The following is a 26,007-nucleotide window of genomic DNA, read 5'->3' as shown; positions in this document are numbered from 1 at the left end:
ATGTATATTCTGCATTGATGCAGTTTGGGACCATCAGACGATGTCACAATGACCTTCCCCATTTCTTAGTGAGGTTCTCCTGTGCATTGTTCGTGTGTCCCGTCCCTCCAGAGACAGTTCATTCCTGTTCCAACACTAGGGGGAGCACATCCTGCACATGTGCAGATACAGTGCCGGTCGCAGTAAATCAGTCTGTGACTTTATCATTTGCAACCAGTCAGACATCTTCTGTTAAGTTTAGAGATGCAAACTGAAACCAAGTAAAAAGGAGTAAAGTTTTAAAAAGTCATGTTAGGGTTGAATGTTCCCCAGAACGTTTTGTTCATTTGTTAGTCACAATTACTAAAATTCTCATCAGGAATACACTGGGATATTGCTTTTTATTCGGACACTTTGCAGATGCTGTCAGGGAAGTCGTGTTTCTACCTGTTGTTGTCGCAACACGAATGCATCAATAAAACTCCTCAGGTCATTCTCATCCAGGTTCTGATGGTGATTGTTGAAGAGGGTCTTCAAGTAAGCAATATTCTCCTTAGTATTGGAGAAGAATGTTTTGTGTGATCCAAGAAGAAATCCCAAGAAGGGAAATGCATTGTACAGCAATAGAATAAAAATAAAGTGATGGCATTTATCTCAACATCAAAGCAAATCAATAACCTGCTCACATCCCAGTATTCCACAATGAGAACAGTGCAATTAATAAATCTTTAAAATGTTCTGAATCTATCACATTAAAGTGTCCAGATTGTGCACCCATTAGTGTTCATCCGAACAAAGAGCTTCGGTACAAATGTTAACATGAATCTCTTTGATTATTACCCACCTGCTTCTTTGTAGCTCAGAGTTGTAACATTCCTCCTTCTTATTAAATAACAGCACAGGAGCAGGAGGAGGCCATACAGCCAGTCGGGCCTGATGCTCCCATTAAATTAGATCCCAGCCAATCTCTATGTCCAAAGCTATTTACTCATCTTGGCTCCATAACTTTTAAGGTTCTCAAACGAGCTTGAAGACAATGAGAGTGTAACCTCCTTCAGGTAAATTATTAAGGTGCGCTTCTCCTCCACATAACTAATACATTGCACCACACAGGCTTTTTGAGACTCCACTATAGATCCCCCACCCCTTTCAGCTGCTGCTGGTCGCAAGTGCTCTTTTCTGGAATGTATTTCTGTTGCTGATGAAAGATGGGATTTACCTGGACCATGGGGGAACCAGCAAGTTGAATGTTTTCATTCAATCTCTTTACTATTCCGACAAACCTATCGTCCTCACAATCAAATCTGTCACTAAACAGTATCGAGCAAATTATGTTACCAACTGCAGCACTCAGTATGATCGTTGGGTTAAAGGGTTGGCCTGCAAACAAAACATGCACACACACAATCTAGTGCTGATCCTTCACAACAAAATCACAATTGCATTGCTCTTCAGGTAACGAGGACACTCGGATTGTTCCTGAGGCTGTTATAGGAACACAGAGAGGGGTTAGCAGGGATCTGACTAGAATTTTCTAATCCACCCGAGATATACAAATTGTGCTGAGGAAATGGAGAACACATCCTGAAATGAGAGATGGATCAACTGGAGAACTAGAACCCAGTTGGTCACGGCGGTTCTGGGAGAGCTGCGGATAGTGATGAAGTTTGTCAGAGAATACAGCAGGGTATAGATAGACTGGAAAATTAGGCAGAGAAATGGCAGATGGAATTTAATCCAGACAGATGTGAGGTGATGCATTTTGATAGATCCAATTCAGATGGGAACTATAAAATAAATGGCAGAGCCATCAGCAGCATAGACACACAGAGAGATCTGGGAGTACAGGTCCACAGATCCTTAAAAGTGGCAGCACAGGTGGAAAAGGTAGTGAAAAAAGTATATGGCATGCTTTCCTTCATCGGATGGGGCATCGAGTATAAAAGTTGGCAAATTATGTTACAGTTGTATAAAACGTTGGTTTGGCCACATTTGGAATACAGTGTCCAATTCTGGTCACCACACACTACCAGAAGGATGTAGAGGCTTTGGAGAGAGTCCAGAAAAGGTTTCCCAGGATGTTGCCTGGTATGGAGGGTATCAGCTATGAGGAGAGATTGTATAAACTGGGATTGTTCTCTCTGGAAGGATGGAGGCTCAGAGACGACTTGATAAAAGTTTATAAAATTCTGAGAGGGAGATAGGGTGAACAGTTGGAAGCCTTTTCCCAGGGCAGAAATGGCAAATACAAGGGGGCTCAAGTTCAAGCAAAGCGGGGAAAGGTTCAGTGGAAGTTTTTTACATAGAGGGAGGTGGATGCCTGGAATGCACTGCCAAGTGAGATGGTTGAGGGAAATATATTAGGCACATTTAAGAAGGTGGTTTGTGGAGGAGTTGTTGTAAAGGGACAACTGAACCCCAAACATTACTTCAGTGTTTCTCTCCCTACTTCCTCCTCTAACCAAGAAAAAAAGGACGTCGGGAGGGCCACAAGCAAGGGAAAGGTGAGTTGAGATTCTTTTATCCTTTTACCTGTACAAGGGCAATATGGCAGCTAGGGCAATGGTATGCTCCTCCTGCCAGATGTGGGAAATTAGGGAGCAGTCTAGTCTCCCTGACAACTTAGTCTGCAGGAAGTGTGTCCAGCTGCAGCTCCTCACAGACCGCATTGTTCGGTTGGAGCAGCAGGTGGATGCACTGCGGAGCGTACAGGAGGCTGAGAGTGTGATAGACACTAGTTACAGGGAGGTTGTCACATCACAAGTTCAGACAGGTAGATGGGTGACCGCCAGGAGAGGCCGGCAGGTAGTGCAGGAGTCTCCTGTGGCTATTCGCCTTTCAAACAGGTATACAGTCTTGGATACTGTTGAGGGGGATAACCTGTCAGGGAAGATACCAGCAGCAGCCAGGCCTGTGGCACCACACCTGGTCTTCTGCAGAGCAGGGTCGGACAAAGAGCAAGCGAGATGCAGTAATAGGGGACTCGCTAGTTAGGGACACAGACAGGCGTTTCTGTGGTCGCGATCGAGATTCCAGGATGGTGTGTTGCCTCCCTGGTGCCAGGGTCAAAGACGTCTCTGAGCGGTTGCAGGACATTCTCAAGGGGGAGGGTGAGCAGCTAGAGGTCGTTGTACATTTTGGTACCAACGACATAGGTAGGAAAAGGGATGAGGTCCTGAAATGTGAATATAGAGAGTTAGGCAGAAGGCTTGTAGCGGGATCCCTCTTTTTAACTCCACTGGGCTTATTTTAGGTTTGGTTCTCCGTCACCCAAACCCCACCAATGCCCGAGTGATTCTCTCTCTTGCCGATGGAACAATGGCCACCTTGCGTCTACTTCACTAGAGTAGCGCTCCCAAGAGAGAGAAAAGGAAACTGCTGCCTATCCACTACCTGGCAGCCTTTCCTGAGTGGGCGGTTTCGAAGCGCCCAGGGTACCCTCAGTTCTAGACTCCGGAATTATGGTAAGGGATATTTATATTGTGACTTAGTCAGAGATCATTGGTGAGAAATTGAAAAGATCAAAACGGACTCCAACGGAAGTCAAAGATATATATATTAAAACATCAAGGTCAAAGGTCACCAAACACCAGGAAAACAACACACGATGCCTTATGCTCTATAAGGCTATAACTATGGAAGGAATACTAAAACGGACACCACAGAATTCTTACTTTATACAAGTTTACCAGTGTCTTAAACTATGAAAGGTGCATGCAAAAGCGCCCCCCCCTTTCCCCAAAGCCTCATCCACTATGATGATCTCGGGAACTTCGCGAATTACCAGGGGATACTCACAATCCTAGTTTAAATTGCTCAGTGGGCTTCAGGCTGCGTACTGGAGACGACCGAGTGGAGAGTGCTGTCATGCTGGTCCGAAGAGAAAAGAGAGAAAAAAATGGCCGGCCTGACCATCCTTTTATATTGTAAACTTGAATTCTTTTTCCTGCCAACTCCGCCCCCCTTCCAGCCGGCAGTTCCACAGACAAAGGCTTGCTCGTTATTTGCAGCTGCGATCTTACAGTCCATAGAGACCAGATGGTCCCATCCCAGGTGATAGGTCCCTTGCTGTCCTGTATTGTTCCATCGGAGATCGTTTAATTGTTTTCCCATTAGGGAAATGGGCTTCTCCTCGCTCTGGGACAAGGCCATTATCACCTGTATTGAGTCCAGACCAGGTGCATTGTCTTGCTGCCGGCCTAGTCTGGTGATGTCGTGAGGTTCTTTTTGTGCTGCTGATAACCTAATCAGCAGTCTGTCTGGTTTCTGGCTGCTTGCAAATTTTGGACTGGGCCCCTTCACACACACACACACACACACAGGCTGGCTGGGCTCACTGGGACATTTTTGGTCAAGTCCTGCAGTCAAGTGTGGCCACTTTCACAGTTCTTTAGGGTTCAAGTCCTTTTCCCAGCTCATAAAAAAAAAAGGCCTGAGTTGCCCGAAAAACTTACAGGCTAAAGTGCAGGACCTCGAAGGTAGTAATTTCTGGACTACTGCCGGTGCCACGTGCTAGCGAGAGTGCAGAATCATAGAATCATACAGTGCAGAAGGAAGCCATTCGGCCCATCGAGTCTGCACCGATCAGAATCACACCCAGCCTCCATTTCCATAACCCCATGCATTACCCTAGCTAGTCCCCCGATTGGGTTGTACTATAGGCCCCCAAATAGTCAGCTGGAAATTGAGGAGCAAATATGTAAGGAGGTTACAGATAGCTCCAAGAAATATAGTGTGGTAATAGGAGGGGATTTTAACTTTTCCAACATTGACTGGAACAGGCATAGTATTAGAGGGTTGGATGGAGAGAAGTTAGTTGAGTGTATTCAGGAGGAATTTCAGTATGTGGATGGTCCAACTGGAGAGGGGGCAAAACTTGATCCCCTCTTGGGAAATAAGGTAGGGCAGGTGACAGAAGTGTTAGTGAGGGATCACTTTGGGACCAGTGACCATAATCATATTAGATTTAAGATAGCTATGGAGAATGATAGGTCTGGCCCAAAAGTTAAAATTCTAAATTGGGGCAAGGCCAATTTTGATGGTAACAGGCAGGAACTTTCAAAAGTTAATTGGGGGAGTCTGTGGGAAGACAAAGTGATGTCTGGTGAGTGGGAGGCTTTCAAAAGTGTGTTAACCAGGGTTCAGGTTAAGCACATTCCTCTTAGAGTGAAGGGTAAGGCTGGTAGAAGTAGGGAACCCTGGATGACTCAGGATATTGAGGCCCTGGTGAAGAAAGAGAAGGAGGTACATGACATGCATAGGCAGCTGGGATCAAGTGAATCCCTTGAAGAGTATAGGGGGTGTAGGAGTCGAGTTGAGAGAGAAATCAGGAGAGCAAAAAGAGGAGATGAGATTGCTTTGCTTTGGCAAAGGAGGATCCAAAGAGCTTCTACAAATGCACGAAGGCCAAAAGGGTGACTAGGGAGAGAGTAGGGCCTCTTAAGGATCAACAAGGTGTGGTGAACCACTGTTACTACATGTATGTGCCTGGACACACCCATGCTGCACCTGGCCCGAGACTCCTCCCTTTCCACCTGAGACCCCTCCCTTTCCATCCAGAGTGGGGGTATAAAGGTGATGGTCCCTCCTCCTTGCCTCAGTCCAGACCAGGTCAGCTACAAGGGTGTGCTCCTGTTCTCTGTGAATAAAAGCCTATTAGTATTCCCTCACTCTCAGAAGTCTTCACGTCGTAACTGATAGTGCATCAATTTTATTCACAGAGCAAAACAACAGAATGGAGCAGCTTTTAAAGCCTGACACTCTAAATTTGGATCCGCAAGCGCCGGGGGCAGCCAACAGCTTTAATCACTGGCTGAAGTGCTTCGAAGCCTTCCTCGGAGCCTCCACGGTCATCCGGTCTGACGCAGACAAGCTACACGTGCTCAATGCCCGGGTAAGCGACGCAGTTTTCGCCACCATCTGTGATGCAGAAATGTACGCTGATGCGCTAGCGCTCTTAAAGGGCCAATACAGCCAACAGACGAACGATGTCTACGCCAGGCATCTGCTAGCTACCCGTAAACAGCGGCCGGGGGAATCAAATGCACAGTTCCTCTGCGAACTTTGTGCGCTCGGCAGGGCTTGTAACTGCAAGGCCGTATCCGCTGCGCAGTATACAGAGGACTTGATCCGCGATGCCTACGTTACGGGCATCGCATCCAACTATATTCGACAGCGCCTGCTAGAACAAGGTGGGCTAGATCTTCCAAAAACTGTAGCGCTCGCTGAATCCCTCGAAGTAGCATCACGTAACCTCGAGGCGTACACGCCCAACCACGCGACATCGTGGGCCTCACGGCCAATATCATCCCAGTACCTAGGAGGGCCTCCGATTTACGCCACACTGCGCCCCACCAGTGACTCAACGGCCGCGGCAGCCCCGAAGTGTTACTTTTGCGGCCTAGCGAAACACCCCCGACAACGCTGCCCGGCAAGGGAGGCGTTCTGCTCAGGGTGTGGAAAGAAAGGCCACTACGCGAAAGTCTGCAAGGCAAAGTCGAAATCGAATAGCGCAGCATGCGACCCAAGGGAACAGAAAACCCGATCGCCATCAGCCGCGTGGGAGTCAAGGGGGCCGCCATCTTGGACACCAGCGACCACGTGTGAGCCCGGGGAGCCGCCATTTTGGATGCCATCGGCCACGTGGGAGTCAAGGGGGCCACCATCTTGGACACAGCCGACCGCATGCGAGACAGGGGAGCTGCCATCTTGGACGCCGGCTGATGACTCTTCGGGATCTACGGTGGCAGCGATCCAGCTGGACCAGTCTCGTCCACATCAGCTCGCCGGTTGGCGTGGAGGAGCTGGACTTTTTCAACTAGGGGATCTGACTTATGGGGTCGTACATGCCTCCGGAGCAGAATGGGGCCTGGGTACGCCAGCCACGACGGTAGTGCGATTCCCGAGGAGGACTTCCTCGGGAAAGCAAACATCCGCTCGTGGGGGGTGGCGTTGGTGGCCGTGCACAGGAGGGACCGGATTGAGTGTAGTGCATCGGGGAGGACTTCTTGCCAGCGGGAGACTGGAAGGCCTTTAGACCGTAGCGCTAGTAGAACGGCCTTCCAGACTGTCGCGTTCTCCCTCTCCACCTGTCCGTTACCCCTGGGGTTGTAGCTGGTAGTCCTACTCGAGGCTATGCCCTTGGAGAGCAGGTACTGACGCAGCTCATCGCTCATGAATGAGGATTCCCGGTCGCTGTGGATATAGTTGGGGTACCCGAACAGGGTGAAGAGGCCGTGCAGGGCCTTGACGACCGTGGTCGAGGTCATGTCCGAGCAGGGGATGGCAAAGGGGAATCGGGAGTACTCATCTATAACGTTGAGGAAATAGATGTTGCGGTCAGAAGAAGGAAGGGGCCCTTTGAAATCGACGCTGAGGCGTTCAAAGGGGCGGGTGGCTTTTATGAGGTGTGCCCGATCCGGCCGATAGAAGTGCGGCTTACATTCTGCGCAGACCGGACAGTGTCTGGTTATAGACCGGACGTCCTCAACAGAATAGGGCAGATTACGGGCTTTAATAAAATGGTAGAGCCTGGTGACCCCCGGGTGACAGAGGTCATTGTGGAGAGTCTGTAGTTGGTTCACCTGCGCGCTAGCACATGTTCCACGAGACAGGGCGTCTGGAGGCTCATTGAACTTCCCGGGTCGGTATAAGATATCGTAATTGTAGGTGGAGAGCTGAATCCTCCACCTCAGTATCTTATCATTCTTAATCTTGCCCCTCTGCGCGTTGTTGAACATGAAAGCCACTGAACGTTGGTCCATGAACAAGGTGAACCGTCGGCCAGCTAGGTAGTGGCGCCAGTGTCGCACTGCTTCGACGATGGCCTGAGCCTCCTTCTCGACTGAGGAGTGTCGGATTTCCGAGCCCTGAAGGGTTCGTGAGAAGAAGGCTACGGGTCTGCCTACCTGGTCGAGGGTGGCGGCCAGGGTGAAGTCAGACGCATCACTCTCCACCTGAAAGGGGATTGACTCGTCCACAGCGTGCATCGTGGCCTTCGCGATGTCTGCCTTGATGCGGTCGAAGGCCGAGCGGGCCTCTCCCGACAGGGGGAAAAGGGTGGATTTGATAAGCGGACGGGCCTTATCCGCGTAATTAGGGACCCACTGGGCGTAGTATGAGAAGAAGCCCAGGCATCTCCTCAGTGCTTTAAGCGTGGTCGGGAGGGGAAGTTCCATAGGGGGGCGCATGCGGTCGGGATCGGGGCCGATGACCCCGTTTTCCACCACATTTCCCAGGATGGCGAGGCGGTGAGTGCGGAAGACACACTTCTCCTTATTATAGGTCAGATTTAGGAGAGCGGCCGTGCGGAGGAATTTGTTAAGGTTGGCGTCGTGGTCCTGCTGATCATGGCCGCAGATGGTGACGTTATCCAGGTACGGAAAGGTAGCCCGCAGCCCGTTCTGGTCCACCATTCAGTCCATTTCCCGCTGGAAGACCGAGACCCCATTGGTGACGCCGAAGGGAACCCTAAGAAAATGGTAGAGGCGGCCATCCGCCTCGAAAGCCGTATATTTGCGCTCCTCCGGGCGGATCGGGAGCTGGTGGTAGGCCGATTTGAGGTCGATCGTGGAGAACACCCGGTATTGCGCAATCCGGTTGACCATGTCGGATATGCGCGGGAGGGGATACGCATCCAGCTGCGTGTCCCGGTTGATGGTCTGACTATAATCGATGACCATCTGGTGTTTCTCCCCAGTTTTGACCACTACCACCTGCGCTCTCCAAGGGCTGTGCTCGCCTCGATGATCCCTTCCTTCAGAAGCCACTGGACCTCAGACCTAATGAAGGTCCTGTTCCCTGCACTGTACCGTCTGCTCTTAGTGGCAATGGGCTTACACCCGGGGGTGAGGTGTTTGAATAGCGGTGGGGGGGTAATTTGGAGGGTCGAAAGGCCGCAGGTGGTGTGCGGTGGGTAGTCCAGGAACTGAGGGTTGCAGACCGAGATCGGGGAAAGAGGCCCGTTGTACTGTAGCATGACACAAGGTCAACTATGTGCGGATCCTCAAGAGATGGGTGAAATCCTGAATGAATATTTCTCATCAGTATTTACTGTTGAGAAAAGCATGGATGTAAGGGAACTTGGGGACATAAATAGTGATGTCTTGAGAAGTGTACATATTACAGAGAAGGAGGTGTTGGAAGTCTTAAAGCGCATTGAAGAAGGGAAAGGGTTAATATTTTTCTACTCAATGTATTTTGTACCTAAAGGATTGAACTTTGTACTTAGAATGCATCACAAGCATAACCCTTCATTATGGCTAATCCCCTTGTTTATACTGCTTCTGACATTAATACAAGTTAACTTTTATTCTTATAACAATAGATAGTCAAATGTAAATGTGAATGTGTTTGAGAGAATGCCTTTTCTACCAGTTTGTGTGTGGTTTGCGGAAGGAAAGCAATTCCATGATGTTTGACAGAAGGACTCCCGCTGGGGCCGCTGACCGCACACAGTCACTTCAAAGGGAAGCCGCGGAAGAGCAGGAAACCAGAGACTACATCGTGACTACAGCTGCCAGAGACCGGTGCTTCGTGACCTGAGAATCAGATACACTCTGATTTATGGTCAGATGCATCGTGCTTCATGATCAAGAACTGTCAATTGGACTTTAATTCATGACCAGACCAGTGTTTGTGTCGTGACTGGTGCTGGGAGCCATGCTGTATAACTGTCCCTACTTTCTTGTGTTCAGTGAGAGGTTTGGGGAATCACTGTTAAGGTTGCCAGACTTCTCCCGCAAGCTTGTGAGAATAAAGCCTACTCTATTTTGACTCATACCAGCCTCAGAGGTATTTTTTACCAGTACAGCACCAAGGAAGATAAATCCCCAGGACCAGATGAAGTGTATCCCAGGACATTGTGGAGGCTGGGGAGAAAATTGTGAGTCCCCTAGCAGAGATATTTGAATCATCAATAGTCACAGGTCAGGTGTCTGAAGATTGGAGGGTGGCAAATGTTGTGCCTTTGTTTCAAAAGGGCTGCAGGGAAAAGTCTGGGAACGACAGGCTGGTGAGCCTCACATCTGCAGTGGGCAAGTTGTTGGAAGGTACTTTGAGAGACAGGATCTACAGACATTTAGAGATGCAAGGACTGATTAGGGACAGTCAGCATGGCTTTGTGAGTGGAAAATCATTTCTCACAAATTTGATTGAGTTTTTTGAAGGGGTAACCAAGAAGGTAGATGAGGGCAGTGCATTTGATGTTGTCTCCATGGTCTTTAGCAAGGCCTTTTTCAAGCTACCGCATGGCAGGGTTTTGCACAAGGTTAAATATCACGGGATCCAGGGTGATGTAGCTAAATGGATACAAATCTGGCTTGATGACAGAAGCCAGAGGGTGGTTGTAGAGGGTTGTTTTTCTAACTGGAGACCTGTGACCAACAGTGTGCCTCAGGGATCAGTGCTGGGTCCACTGTTATTTGTCATTTATATTAATGATTTGGATGAGAATGTAGGAGACTTGGTTCGTAAGTTTGCAGATGACACCAAGATTGGTGGCATAGTGGACAGTGAAGAAGGTTATCTCAGATTGCATCAGGATCTTGATCAGTTCGGCCAGTGGGCTGATGAATGGCAGATGGAGTTTAATTTAGATAAATGGGAGGTGATGCATTTTGGTAGATTGAACCAGGGCAGGACTTACTCAGTTAATGGTAGGGCATTGGGGAGAGTTACAGAACAAAGAAATCTAGAGGTACAGGTTCATACCTCCTTGAAAGTGGAGTCACAGGTGGACAGAGTAGTGAAGAAGGCATTCGGCATGCTTGGTTTCATTGGTCAAAACATTGAATAGAGGAATTAGGATGACTTTTTGAAGTTGTACAAGACATTGGTAAGGCCACACTTGGAATACTGTGTACAGTTCTGGTCACCCTGTTATAGAAAGGACATTATTAAACTAGAAAGAGTGCAGAAGAGATTTATTAGGATGCTAAAAGGACTTGATGGTTTGAGTTAAAAGGAGAGGCTTGGTGGACTGGGACTATTTTCTCTGGAACATAGAAAGCTGAGGGATGATCTTATAGAGGTCTATAAAATAATGAGGGACATAGATAGGCTGGACAGTCAATATTTTTTCCCAAAGGTAGGGGAGTCTAAAACTAGAGGGCATGGGTCTAAGGAGAGAGGAGAGAAATATAAAGAGGGGCAACTTTTTCACACAGAGGGTGATGAGTGTCTGGAACAAGCTGCCAGAGGTAGTAGTAGAAGCGAGTACAATTTTGTCTTTTAAAAAACGTTTAGACAGTTACATGGGTAAGATGGGTTCAGAGCAATATGGTCCAAATGCGGGCCATTGGGACTAGCTTAGGGGTTTTAAAAGAAAAGGACATGGACAAGTTGGGCCAAAGGGCCTGTTTCCATGCTGTAAACCTTCATGACTCTATGACTTATCTTGATCGACATATGAACAAACAGGGAATAGAGGGATATAAGCGGTTGGTTTAGAGAGGTAAACGTGAATGGCGCAGGCTTGGAGGGCCAAAGGGCCTGTTCCTGTGCTGTACTGTTCTTTGTTCTTTGTAAATACACAGCTTCCAATCCAGGTGAGTAAAAAGGGGCAGAGCGGCAATCTGACTGTGATTGCCACTCTCGGAAGTTCTGGGTCTTCTGTGATTCTCTGTAACTCAACCTCATTTACAAATAATTAGAAACACACAGAGAAAAGAAACATTGATAATTCTGGTTTTTTCCTCACACAAACTCACCTTTATAAGAATCAAACATTTTTTATCAGAAATTCGGTTTCTTCAATTATTTTGCCTTCAATGATTTTTTTGCCCATTCCAAAATCTCGCAGGGTGATTAAGGTGAACCTTCGCATTTGTTTCCATGACTCCCCATGACCAAAAATAATGCCTACAGTTAAATCCATCAGAAAGAAATCATGAAAACTTCAAGGCAATGAAAGATGTTTGATTTAACACTTACTATGCTAATACCTCTTCAGTTGTCGATGAACTAGAATAGAAAGTGGTCAAAGCCGAGAAATTACTCTTCATTTAATTTATTATTGTCACGTATATTGGGATATAGTGAAAAATATTGTTTCGCGCACTCTGCAGACGAAGCATACTTTTCATAGAGTACATAGGGGAAAAGGAAAGGAGAGGGTGCAGAATATAGTGCTGGAGTTACACATAGGGTGTCGAAAAAGATCAGCTTAATACATGGTGGGTCCATTCAAAAGTCTGATGGCAGCAGGGAAGAAGATGTTCTTGAGGTAGTTGTTACCTGTGTTCAGACTTCTGTATCTTTTTCCTGACAGAAGACAGTGGAAGAGTGTCTGTCCAGGGTGCGTGGGGTCTTTGCTTATGCCGGCTGCTTTTCCGAGGCAGTGAGAAGTGTAGACGGAGTCAACAGATTGTTTGTGTGATGGACTGGGCTATGTTCACAACTCTTTGTCGTTTGTTACGGTCTTGGTCTGAGCAGGAGCCATACCAAGCTGTGATATATCCAGAAAGGATGATTTCTCTGGTGCATCTGTAAAAATTGTCACGGCGGCCATGCCAAATTTCCTTCGCCTCCTGATAAAGTAGAGGCGTTCGTGGGCTTTCTTTTTTGTATCCGTGTGTCATGACCTTTCCCACAGAAACAAAACTATCTCACATTTACAGCACAGACACAGGCCATTCAGCCCAACTGGTCGATGCTGGTATTCAGGCTCCACATTAGTCTCCCCCTCCATTCCTGCTTCATTGAACGCAATCAATGGGCCCGATTTTACCATCACGTTGCGCCCGTTTTTGGGCACGAAAACTTGGCAAAGTCGGGCATGAGGCGAGTGGCACGATCCGCGCCCACCTCCGTGCTGGTCCCCCCTTCACCAAGGCCCAAAAATGGATGCAATCAAGACCGCGCCTGAAACGGGCTCAACAGCCATTTAAGTGCATTTGCATGTATTTAAATTGGCTTAATGGGCCGCACATCCAACCTTACTGACACTTCCCCCTTTACCACCGCCTTCGCCCACCCAGAATCGGCACAAAACAGACATGCTCCACAAAAATTTGATTCGGGCGCTCCAGTTAGTGAAGAGGTAGGTGGCGAGCATCTGACGGTTCTCTGCTCGAGATCGGTGGGGGGGGTAGGGGGAAGGGACCCACGATCGGTCTGAGTGGCGGGGGATGGGAGATTAGAGGGTCAGTAATGTTGTGGGGGTGGGGCAATGTCTGTGGGGACCAGGGGGAGGCATTATCTGGCCTGGGAGGTATGTGCCAGGGGATCAGCAGTCTATCACTTTTTTTGTGCATGCACAGTTCGAGGCGCCGATCGGAGCTGCAGGTTTTCTGGCGCGTTAAGCCCCGCCCACAGGCTTGTGCAGCACGATTCGGAATCGCTGATATTTTTGCAGACAGAGTGCGTATGGGGGCGCCTGAGAACGGGTCTAAAGGTCGGATCTGAAACACTCCGATTTTCAAGTCCGCCCAGCACTTCGAATCAAAATGGTAAAATAAGGCCCAATAACTGACACCAGGTTAATTTTCAATGGTAAATTTGGGACTATTGATTCCTGTTAACTTAAATTTTTAATGTATCAATAAAGATACTAATACCTCTGTTAAAATGATGGCATGATGTGGAGATGCCGGCGTTGGACTGGGGTAAACACAGTAAGAAGTTTAACAACACCAGGTTAAAGTCCAACAGGTTTATTTGGTAGCAAAAGCCACACAAGCTTTCGAGGCTCTAAGCCCCTTCTTCAGGTGAGTGGGAATTCTGTTCACAAACAGAACTTATAAAGACACAGACTCAATTTACATGAATAATGGTTGGAATGCGAATACTTACAACTAATCCAGTCTTTAAGAAACAAAACAATGGGAGTGGAGAGAGCATCAAGACAGGCTAAAAAGATGTGTATTGTCTCCAGACAAGACAGCCAGTGAAACTCTGCAGGTCCACGCAACTGTGGGAGTTACAAATAGTGTGACACTATTTGTGATATAGAAGTGTACCGACAACTCAACAACGAGGAACACTACAGACAGTTACCTGCAGATCCGACCAAAGAACACACCCGTCAACTCAACACTCTGATCAAGACCTTTGATCCGGACCTTCAGAACACCCTCCGTGCTCTCATCCCACGTACTCCCCGCGTTGGAGATCTCTACTGCCTCCCGAAGATACACAAGGCAAACACACCCGGCCGTCCCATCGTATCGGGCAATGGGACCCTGTGCGAGAACCTCTCCGGCTATGTCGAGGGCATCCTGAAACCCATTGTACAAAGAACCCCCAGCTTTTGTCGCGACACGACGGACTTCCTACAGAAACTCGGCACACATGGAGCAGTTGAACCAGGAGCGCTCCTCGTCACAATGGATGTCTCAGCACTCTACACCAGCATCCCCCATGACGATGGCATTGCTGCAACGGCCTCAGTGCTCAGCGCCAACAACTGCCAGTTTCCAGATGCAATTTTACATCTCATCCGCTTCATCCTGGACCACAATATCTTCACCTTCAACAACCAGTTCTTCATCCAGACACACGGAACAGCCATGGGGACCAAATTTGCACCTCAATATGCCAACATCTTCATGCACAGGTTCGAACAAGACTTCTTCACCGCACGGGACCTTCAACCGATGCTATACACTAGATACATCGATGACATTTTCTTCCTTTGGACGCATGGTGAACAATCACTGAAACAACTCTATGATGACATCAACAAGTTCCATCCCACCATCAGGCTCACCATGGACTACTCTCCGGAATCGGTTGCATTCTTGGACACGCGCATCTCCATTAAGGACGGTCACCTCAGCACCTCACTGTACCGCAAGCCCATGGATAACCTCACGATGCTCCACTTCTCCAGCTTCCAGCCTAAACACGTTAAAGAAGCCATCCCCTACGGACAAGCCCTCCGTATACACAGGATCTGCTCGGATGAGGAGGATCGCAACAGACACCTCCAGACGCTGAAAGATGCCCTCATAAGAACAGGATATGGCGCTAGACTCATTGATCAACAGTTCCAACGCGCCACAGCGAAAAACCGCACTGACCTCCTCAGAAGACAAACACGGGACACAGTGGACAGAGTACCCTTCGTTGTCCAGTACTTCCCCGGAGCGGAGAAGCTACGGCATCTCCTCCGGAGCCTTCAACATGTCATTGATGAAGACGAACATCTCGCCAAGGCCATCCCCACACCCCCACTTCTTGCCTTCAAACAACCGCACAACCTCAAACAGACCATTGTCCGCAGCAAACTACCCAGCCTTCAGGAGAACAGTGACCAAGACACCACACAACCCTGCCACAGCAACCTCTGCAAGACGTGCCGGATCATCGACACAGATGCCATCATCTCACGTGAGAACACCATCCACCAGGTACACGGTACATACTCTTGCAACTCGGCCAACGTTGTCTACCTGATACGCTGCAAGAAAGGATGTCCCGAGGCATGGTACATTGGGGAAACTATGCAGACGCTGCGACAACGGATGAATGAACACCGCTCGACAATCACCAGGCAAGACTGTTCTCTTCCTGTTGGGGAGCACTTCAGCGGTCACGGGCATTCGGCCTCTGATATTCGGGTAAGCGTTCTCCAAGGCGGCCTTCGCGACACACGACAGCGCAGAGTCGCTGAGCAGAAACTGATAGCCAAGTTCCGCACACACAAGGACGGCCTCAACCGGGATATTGGGTTCATGTCACACTATTTGTAACTCCCACAGTTGCGTGGACCTGCAGAGTTTCACTGGCTGTCTTGTCTGGAGACAATACACATCTTTTTAGCCTGTCTTGATGCTCTCTCCACTCCCATTGTTTTGTTTCTTAAAGACTGGATTAGTTGTAAGTATTCGCATTCCAACCATTATTCATGTAAATTGAGTCTGTGTCTTTATAAGTTCTGTTTGTGAACGGAATTCCCACTCACCTGAAGAAGGGGCTTAGAGCCTCGAAAGCTTGTGTGGCTTTTGCTACCAAATAAACCTGTTGGACTTTAACCTGGTGTTGTTAAACTTCTTAAAATGATGGCAAACAGGATACCACATGAATTTGCGAAGCATTCCTGCATTAATATCCCCAGTTGTAGTTTATACTGATTGTTTGTGTAATTAAATACAACCACGTTTTACAGAAGTGACATAAAATTGGTTACCAATCATATTCAAAGGGTGTTTTTTTATCTTTAAAACATTAAGCTTTAGAAAAATGAACCATTGCCAAAGTCTGAAAAAGTATTACTTGTTTGAAGCCAGACAGGATGCAGCCAGATTTGAACTGACAGATTTTACAAGAGAGAAGTTAAAGGTGAGAATTACCGTGTCCCTTTATAGTTGCCTCATGTATCGGGATGTGTGCTCTCCCACCAAATTCCACTGCATGTTTGACAAGTGCATCATTCACTGTCTCATAGCCGGTCAGCACCACTACATTCCTGAATCCTAGCTTGATGCTGAATACTGTACCGTACTTCTCAGATAGCTTAAACAAAAGCAATACATTTCCATGAACAACTCATTCAACCATTCACATCACATGCCTATTCTCAATAATACACTGTAACATGTTCACCAGGGATGAGGCAGCACCATAGCTTGATAAGGACACTCACAGTTACCAGATACTGGCACTTACTCTTGTGGGTAGTGGAGAGTCAGGATCGTCATGTGGTGAGTCACTGGGCATGGGAGGGTGGGGCTGCAGCCAAGAGCAATGAAAGGACAATTCATGTACCAGCTCCAGAGTGTGAGGTTGCAGTCAAATTCAACTGCTGTCATTGCCTGGACAGATGGCAGTGAGGATACAAGGGCTTTGCACCAAGCAACCAGCCTCTGGTTCTGTGTGAAGGTCTGAAGATGGTGGGTATTACTGGCTGGTACATGATGCTAGTATCTAATAGGTCCTATTGATGGGTGTTAAATACCTCGTAATTTAACTCAATACAGTGAACAGGTGCTGGATATTGATTAGTTAATTTTACTCAGATCTGTATGTAAAGATGAGTCAATCTCCTATCCCTTAAATATCTCTGATACAAAGGTGATACAATGATGATAAGGAGTCAATGACTGCAATAAGGAGAGATGATATCTTGGAAGGGTCTTCAAACAAGGATTTGTGGGTAGAAATTCGGAATGTTAAGTGGGCAGCCCATTTCTGGGAGTGTATAAATCTTGTCCGATTTTCCTTCTCTTCAGATCTGACAAAGGGTCACTCAGAACTCAGACTCGAAACACTGGCTCTATTCTCTCTCCACAGATGCTGTCAGACCTGCTGAGTTTCTCCAGCATTTTCTGTTTTTGCGTCCGAACCAGCTTGTGTCCAAAATCATGAGGAAGCTAAACAAAGTAGATCGGGATGAGACTGTTCCCATTGATGGAATGGTTGAGAAGCAGAGGGCACTAATGCAAAGCAAACGCACCAAAGGTGACATCAGGGATCTATTTTTAACTAGTAAGTGGTCAGGACTGGAACGCACTGCCCAAGACAATGGTGGGGGCAGATTTAATCATGATTTTCAAAAAGGAATTGAATAATTCCGTGAAGTGAACCTTCTCTGAACTGCTTCAGTACAAGTTTAATCTTCCTTAAATAAGGAGACCTAAAGTATACACAGTACTCCAGGTGCAATCTCACCATTGCCCCGTACAGTTGGAGCAAGTCTTTCTGACTTTTCTTTGCGTTTTTCTTTGCAATAAAGAGCAGCATTCCATTTACCTTTCTAATTCTTCGCTGTGCCTGAATGTTAACTTTCTGTGGTTCATACACCAGGACAGCCAGATCCCTTTTTACTGCAGCATTTTTTTAAATACTTTTCCAATTCAATCAAATCAAATCCAATTCAGAGTCTCAACAAGTTGAGACATCTCAGATCCAGGCTGACAAGACAGGACGGGAGACCAAAACCACCCTGTCCAGGGCCTGATCTACATGAGTCAAGCTGATTGGAGAAGGGGGAGGATCCTCCTCCAAGACTTGAGCTCATTTGCATCTTAGCCAAAAGGCCGAGATGCCGCTTTTAAAAATTGCTTCATATGAAACATATGAAGCCTCAGCGTAACCCAATGACCTTGACCAAGTGCGGCTGACAATGGGGTGCCGACACTACACTTGATCTTAGCCAAAAGGCAGAGATTGTACTGCAGCATTTTTTTTTTATTTCAAAAATATACTTTATTCACACAAACAAAAAAAAACTCTCCAATAAACATTGCAAAATGACAGATCCAAAAGTCATAAACAGTGTAAAAAAGAATCATTTTTACAGTACAATACTGTGCTCATTTACAAAAACATTACATTCCGTTACATTTCATTTCTTAAAACTATATACATGTGTCAGAGTTTACTGTGTGCCGTTATTTTTCAGATTGGCACACAGTTCCGCAGGCCGAGGGTATTCTGCAGTTACCCGGCCCTCGGTCTGCCTCGGTTGAGACGCGTTACACGGTGGCCTTTCCCCATTGTGCCTTGGCGGCGGCTGCCCCAAGCTTGAGCGCGTCCCTGAGCACGTAGTCCTGGACCTTGGAATGTGCCAGTCTGCAACACTCGGTCGAGGACAATTCTTTCAGCTGGAAGATCAGCAAGTTTCGGGCGGACCAAAGCGCGTCCTTCACCGAGTTGATGACCCTCCAGCAGCAGTTGATATTTGTCTCGGTGTGCGTCCCCGGAAACAGCCCGTAGAGCACAGAGTCCTGCGTCACCGAGCTGCCCGGGACGAACCGCGACAAATACCACTGCATCTCGTTCCAGACCTTCTTTGCAAAGGCACATTCCACAAGGAGGTGTGCCACCGTCTCATCAGCCTCGCAGCCGCTTCGGGGGCAGCGTGCGGTGAGGTTGAGACCCCGGGCGTGCATAAAGGATCTGACGGGGAGTGCCCTTCTCACCACCAGCCAAGCCAGGTCTTGGTGCTTGTTTGTGAGTTCTGGTGATGAGGCATTCTGCCAAATGACATTGACAGTCCGCTCAGGGAACCATCCGACAGGATCTGCCGTCTCCTTTTCTCTCAGGGACTCAAGGACATTACGTGCTGACCACTGCTTGATAGCCATGTGGTCAAAGGTGTGTTTCTGGAAGAATTTCTCCATGAAGGACAGGTGCTGCGGTACGGTCCAACTACTTGGAGCGTTCCGCGGCAATGTGGCCAGACCCATCCTCCGCAACACTTGGGACAGGTAGAACCTCAAAAAATAGTGGCACTTGCTGTTGCTGTACCGAGGATCTACACACAGCTTGATGCAGCCGCACACAAAGGTGGCCATCAGGATGAGGGCGGCGTTGGGGACGTTTTTCCCTCCGTTCTCTGGAGATTTGTGCATCGCCTCCCTGCGGACACGATCCATCTTTGATCTCCAGATGAACTTGAAGATGGCCCGGGTCACTGCTGCTGCGCAGGACTTGGGGAGAGGCCACACCTGCGCCACGTACAACAACACGGACAGAACCTCGCACCGGATCACAAGGTTCTTCCCAGTGATGGAGAGGGAGCGTTGCTCCCACAATCCCAATTTTTGTCTGGCTTTGGCGATGCGCTCCTCCCAGTTTTTGGCGCATGCCCCTGCCGCTCCGAACCATATCCCCAGCACCTTGAGGTAGTCTACCCTAATGGTGAAGGGGACAAAGGATGTGTCAGGCCAGTTCCCAAAGAACATGGCCTCGCTCTTACCCTGGTTGACTTTGGCCCCCGAGGCCAGCTCGAACTGCTCACAGACTCGAAGAAGCCTGCGAACAGACGAGGGGTCCGAGCAGAAGACAGCCACGTCATCCATGTAGAGGGAGGCTTTGACTTGCGTCCCTCCGCTGCCCGGGATTGTGACCCCTTTGATGCCTGGGTCGCTTCTGAGGGCCTCGGCAAAGGGTTCAATGCAACACACAAAAAGGACGGAGGAGAGAGGGCAGCCCTGCCTGACTCCAGACCTGATTTGAAACATATCTGATTCCCACCCATTGATTGAAACTGCGCTACTGATGTCTGTGTAGAGCAGTTGGATCCAATTGCAGATTCCCTCCCCAAAGCCCATTTTGGAGAGCACATCCATCATGTAGCTATGCGATATTCTGTCAAACGCCTTCTCCTGGTCTAGACTGATGAGGCAGGTGTCCACCCGCCTGTCCTGCACGTAGGCGATCGTATCCCTGAGAAGCGCGAGGCTATCAGAGATCTTCCTGCCGGGTACAGCACAGGTTTGATCAGGATGGATCACTGACCCCAGAGCAGACTTGACCCGGTTGGCGATGACCTTGGCCAGAATCTTGTAATCCACATTTAATAGTGAAATAGGTCTCCAATTTCTACCCTTTCCCCCTTCTGCTTGTAGATGAGGGTAATGATGCCTTTCCTCATGGATTCTGACATGCTGCCTTCCAGAAGCATACTCTCGTATACTTCCAGGAGGTCCGGGCCCGTCAAGTCCCACAACGCCGAGTAAAACTCAGCCGGTAAGCCGTCGCTTCCGGGAGTTTTACCCTTCTGAAGGGACTCGACTGCCTTTGTCAGCTCATCCAGAGCTACCGGTCTGTCCAGGCTCCCCCGCTCGCCTTCGTCCAAGACTTGCGTGATAGACGACAGGAAAGACTGGGAGGCCGTGCTGTCTGTTGGCTTCAGGTCATACAGTCCGGCATAGAAGGATTTGCAAATCCTCAGAATGTCAGACTGCGATGACCCTACAGAGCCATCTTCTTCCTTCAGGCTTGTGATCACAGAGGTTTCTCTGTGCACCTTCTGGAAGAAGAAGCACGAGCACGTTTCGTCCTGCTCCACGGAGCGGACCCTGGACCGGAAGATAACCTTGGAGGCCTTCGAGGCAAAGAGCGAGGCTTGCTGGCTCTTCACCTCCCGGAGGTCCTCCTTGACATCCACCCCCATTGACCGCAGTTGGAGTAGCTCCTGCATGCTTTTCTGGAGTCGGGACATTTCCTCCCGTCTCTCCCTGGCCTTCTGAACCCCTTTTCGGATGAAGAACCTCTTGATGTTGCCCTTGATGGTTTCCCACCAGAGCGATGGAGACTCAAAGAAGGGTTTCACGGTTCTCCAACCGTGGTAAACCCTCTTGAGTTCCTCGAGGTTCTCTGGGGTCAACAGTTCTACATTAAGCTTCCAGGACCCCCTGCCCACTTTCTGGTTTTCCTCCAGCTGACAGTCTGCCAGCAGGAGGCAGTGGTCAGAGAAGAACACCGGCTTGACGTCGGTGGACCTGACCGTGAGCGCGCGGGATGCAAACATGAAGTCGATCCTGGAGCGGACAGACCCGTCTGGCCGCGACCACGTGTATCTATGCTGCCCTCCGTCTGCTGGATTGCTGAAGACGTCGAGCAGCTTGGCATCTTTGACTGTTTCCAGCAGGGCTCTGGACGTAGCGTCCAGTTTACTTCCGGCCCTGTTGGATCGGCCGGCCTTGTCAATGATACAGTTAAAGTCCCCACCCAGTATGATTGGCCTGGAGGTGGTGAGTAGCAGTGGCAGCTGTTCAAAAAGTGCCAGCCGCTCGGTCTTGACGGCAGGGGCATACACATTAATCAGTTTGAGAGGGCAGTTTTTGTACGTGGCATCTGCTACGAGGAGGCGTCCTCCCACCACCTCCTTAACTTCGGAGACGGTGAAGTTGCCCCCCCCGCAGCAGAATGCCTAGGCCGGATGAACGGCAGTTGTTCCCACCTGACCAGATGGACGGTCCGTGGGACCACACACTCGACCAGCGCCTGTAGTTGCTGAGGTGTGGTATTCCACACTGCTGCAGGAACAGCAGGTCGGCCTTGATCTTGACCAGGTAGGACAAGCTGGCCGCACATCTCAGGCTGTCTTTAACACTGCGAACATTTAAAGATGCAAACTTTAAAGACATTTTAATGTTTAAAAGGTTTGTCAGTTCTTACGTGTCCTTCAGTCAGCCTCCTCCAGGTGCTGCATTCCTGTGGCGCTGACGAAATTCTGCAGGGCTGCAGGGCTGAGGTAGCAGTCCGACCCTGCGTCAGGGCCCCGACCACGACTGGGTGACATGGTCGGTGTCGTGTAGACCTCGGTTGGTGCTGGGCTTGCGGCCCGATCTCCGCCTTGGGCGTTGTCGGTGTCCTCGTTCCTGCTGTCCGGGGTTTCGGGGGCCTCGGCCGCACTGCTGTACTGCAGCATACTGCAGTCACTCTGCATTTAAATAATATTTTAATTTTCCATTCTGCCTGCCAAAGTGGAAAACCTCACAGCTTTCCCACATTTAACTCCATCTGACAAATGTTTCCCCACTCACTCAACTTATCTACAATGGTGTAGACACGATGGGCCAAATGGTCTCCTTCTGCACCATGACCCAAGCCGGGAGTTGAACATGGGTCCCTGGCGTTGTGAGGCAGCAGTGCTAACCACTGTGCCGCTCCAAGAATAGGAAGATTAGGCAGATTAATGCGTGGCTTGAGGGCTGGTGCAGGGGGCAGGGATTTAGATTTTTGGATCATTGGGAACTCTTCTGGGGAAGGAGTGACCTGTTCAAGAAGGATGGGTTACACCTGAACTGGAGGGGGACTAACATCCTGGCGGGGAGATTTGCTAGAGCTACTCGGGAGGGTTTAAACTAGTTTGGTAGGGGGGAGCAGGAGGGAAACAGAAAAGAAGCTGGAGGACAGCACAGAAGTTAAAGAGAGCACATTAAGTAGTAAAGGCAGTGTCAGTGATCCTAGTACCAGACAGATTAGGCAAAAGCAGAGAGAGAGAGAGCAATGAAAGTCCAGATTAAACTGCATTTATTTCAATGCAAGAGCCCTGATGGGCAACGCAGATGAACTCCGGGCATGGGTGGGTACATGGGACTGGGATATTATAGCAATTACTGAAACATGGTTAAGGGAGGGACAGGACTGGCAGCTCAATGTTCCAGGGTGCAGATGCTATAGGAAAGATGGAACAGGAGGTAGGAGAGGAGGGGGAGTTGCACTTTTGATTGGGGAAAACATCACGGCAGTTATAAGAGGTGATATATCCGAGGGTTTGGCCACTGAGTCTGGATGAGTAGAACTGAGAAATAAGAAGGGGGAAATCACTTTGATAGAGTTGTACTATAGGCCCCCAAATAGTCAGTGGGAAATTGAGGAGAAAATATGTAAGGAGGTTAAAGATAGTTCCAAGAAATATAGGGTGGTAATAGTAGGGGATTTTAACTTTTCCAACATTGACTGGGACAGCCATAGTATTAGAGGGCTGGATGGAGAGAAATTTGTTGAGTGCATTCAGGAGGAATTTCTCATTCAGTATGTGGATGGCCGGACGAGAAAGGGGGCAAAACGTGACCTCCTCTTGGGAAGTAAGGAAGGGCAAGTGACAGAAGTGTTAGTGAGGGATCACTTTGGGACCAGTGACCATAATCATATTAGATTTAAGATAGCTATGGAGAATGATAGGTCTGGCCCAAAAGTTAAAATTCTAAATTGGGGCAAGGCCAATTTTGATGGTAACAGGCAGGAACTATCAAAAGTTAATTGGGGGAGTCTGTGGGAAGGCAAAGGGACGTCTGGTGAGTGGGAGGCTTTCAAAAATGTGTTAACCAGGGTTCAGGGTAAGCAGATTCCTCAAGAGTGAAGGGCAAGGCTGGCAGAAGTAGGGAAGCCTGGATGACTCGGGATATTGAGGCCCTGGTCAAGAAGAAGAAGGAGGTACATGACATGCATAGGCAGCTGGGATCAAGTGAATCTCTTGAAGAGTAAAGAGGGTGCAGGAGTAGAGTTAAGAGAGAAATCAGTAGGGCAAAAAGGGGACACGAAATTGCTTTGGCAGATAAGGCAAAGGAGGATCCAAAGAGCTTCTACAAATACATAAAGGGCAAAAGAGTAACAAGGGAGAGAGTAGGGCCTCTTAAGGATCAAGAAGGTCATCTATGTGCGGATTAACAATTCTGTGGTTCTTTACCTGTCAGTATGATGTCAATTTACCAGCACAGCCCATGGGTGGAAATCTGCTGCACTCTGGTTGATTTTCAATGTTTAACAACAATCTGCATTCACATAGTGCCTTCAACATAAAAATGAACATCTCGAGGCGCTGAACAGAGGTGGCAAACAGCAGGACAGCTTTCCGATTTACTGTAAGAATCTGGTTCTCTCTTACCTTCATCAAAGATTCACTCGGCTTCTTCAGATCCAACATGTGCAAGTTGCCAATCACTGGGAGAGGAGCGGGTCCCGGGGGGAAGTTGAGGGTTCCGTGAGATTTAGCCCCAGTGTTAAAATACACCCGAAGGATAATGGTCAGAGCAGCAAACAACTCCAGAGTGGCAGAATCCAAAGAGAATACATTTAGAATCGACAAACTGGGATCTAAACTGGCGATGTGGCCAACAGGAGTTATCACAGTTTATGTTAGATCTCAGCACCTTCCCGAATGAGCTCCTAAATGGATTAACACATTGTGGTGAACCATAGATGGTTACCACTATGGGTACTTGTGCATATGTTACTCTTGTTACTGTTGGGGTTAGGGTTGGGGTGTTCCACCTGTTATTATTGTTTATGTGGTACACTCCGTTCGGCTCCGCCTTGTTACAGGAGTGTAAAGGTCACTGCTACTTCCTAGTAGCCCTTAGTCTGGGATAACATTGTTAAGTAGTGTGCTCCAATCTTGTTGTGAATAAAAGCCTTTATTCCCGGGTACGTCCTAGCCTCCCGTGTGAATCAATCGCACATCACACATGCAGGTGGAAGTGGTTTTAAGTTGTCGCTCTATAGCTAACTGGACTTTCCCTTGTTGAAATCTTATCAGATGGTAACTGGTAGGAGGAATGGATTTTCTTTGCATTAAGGGGAAGGACGGGACATAATCCCTCCTCCTGACCCTGACCATGCAACAGTCCCGAATGCAACACAGACTCTCCCCCAAGCAGTGATGAAACATCAATAGGGTGGCTATAAATACCCATTAGTTTCCCTCCCCTATCCTCACAGACTCAGCCCTTCAGCCCATCGAGTCTGCACTGACAATATCTACCACTATAACTGGGACTGTGCAATTACTTTTAGAATTCCTACAGTCAGAAGGAGGCCATTTGAAACGAACAGGAAAGCCAGGACACAAAACATTAATCCTTCCCTCAAAAACTGAGCCAAAGAGCAGTCCAAAACATCACACAGCCAGCTGCCAGGCAGTGAGACATTATCTGCCTCAATTAGAAATCAATTCAATATTTTGCCAATGGATAAATCATTACACTGAACCTGCACTTGGAGCTGTGTGATTACCTTCACTCTGAATCATTGAAGAGCTGAACTAGCAGAAATTAAAGCTTCTCTTCTGGTATCATAGAATCATAGAATCTTAGAACCCCTACAGTGCAGCAGGAGGCCATTCAGCCCATCGAGTCTGCACCGACAACAATCCCACCTGGGCCATATCCCCATAACATTCATTCATCTCAATTCCAGGACCTACAGCAGAAGTTGCTTTGTGTTGGGTTCTATCTTTGACTGTTTCATCAATGACCATCCTCCACTTTCCTCTGAACTCTTATTTTGATTGGTTTCCTGCACATCTCACAGGAGAATGTGATTATATAGTACCCAAGTAGGGGGACGGGAATTTAATACTCTATCCATCAGCAAACTGATCATCTCAGTGTAACTGACAGCAATTTTGAGTGTGGGAGGGGATAATTTTGCATGTCCCGCCCTTGCTGCTAGTGTGATGCTGCACTTGGAGCTGGCGGCACGGTAGCACAGTGGTTAACACTGCTGCTTCACAGCTCCAGGGTCCTGGGTTCAATTCCCGGCTCAGGTCACTGTCTGTGTGGAGTTTGCACATTCTCCTCGTGTCTGCGTGGGTTTCCTCCGGGTGCTCCGGTTTCCTCCCACAGTCCAAAGATGTGCGGGTTAGGTTGATTGGACAGGTTAAAAATTGCCCCTTAGAGTCCTGTGATGCGTAGGTTAGTGGGATTGGCGGGTGGATGTGTGGGGTTGGGGTCTGGGTGGGATTGTGGTCGGTGCAGACTCGATGGGCCGAATGGCCTCCTTCTGCACTGTAGGGTTTCTATGATTTCTATGTAGCTTTATCCTGTTTATAAGTTGCGACACGACAAGGTT

General features: G+C 48.4%; 1 pseudogene across 1 annotated transcript; it reads right to left on the bottom strand.

Moving 5' to 3' along the window:
• Nucleotides 1-405: 405 nt before the first annotated feature.
• On the bottom strand, nt 406-24,277 carry LOC144510441 (cytochrome P450 2C29-like; annotated as a pseudogene). Its single transcript, XR_013500631.1, has 5 exons — nt 24,044-24,277; nt 16,272-16,434; nt 11,688-11,838; nt 1,200-1,359; nt 406-601 (listed from the first exon to the last, which is right to left on the bottom strand). The product of XR_013500631.1 is annotated as a cytochrome P450 2C29-like (transcript).
• Nucleotides 24,278-26,007: the final 1,730 nt, after the last annotated feature.

This window comes from Mustelus asterias, chromosome 23 (assembly GCF_964213995.1).
Source record: "Mustelus asterias chromosome 23, sMusAst1.hap1.1, whole genome shotgun sequence".
Taxonomy (NCBI): domain Eukaryota; kingdom Metazoa; phylum Chordata; class Chondrichthyes; order Carcharhiniformes; family Triakidae; genus Mustelus; species Mustelus asterias.
The sequence above is the reverse complement of the archived record's forward strand: the minus strand, read 5'-3'. Positions and strand labels throughout refer to the sequence as shown.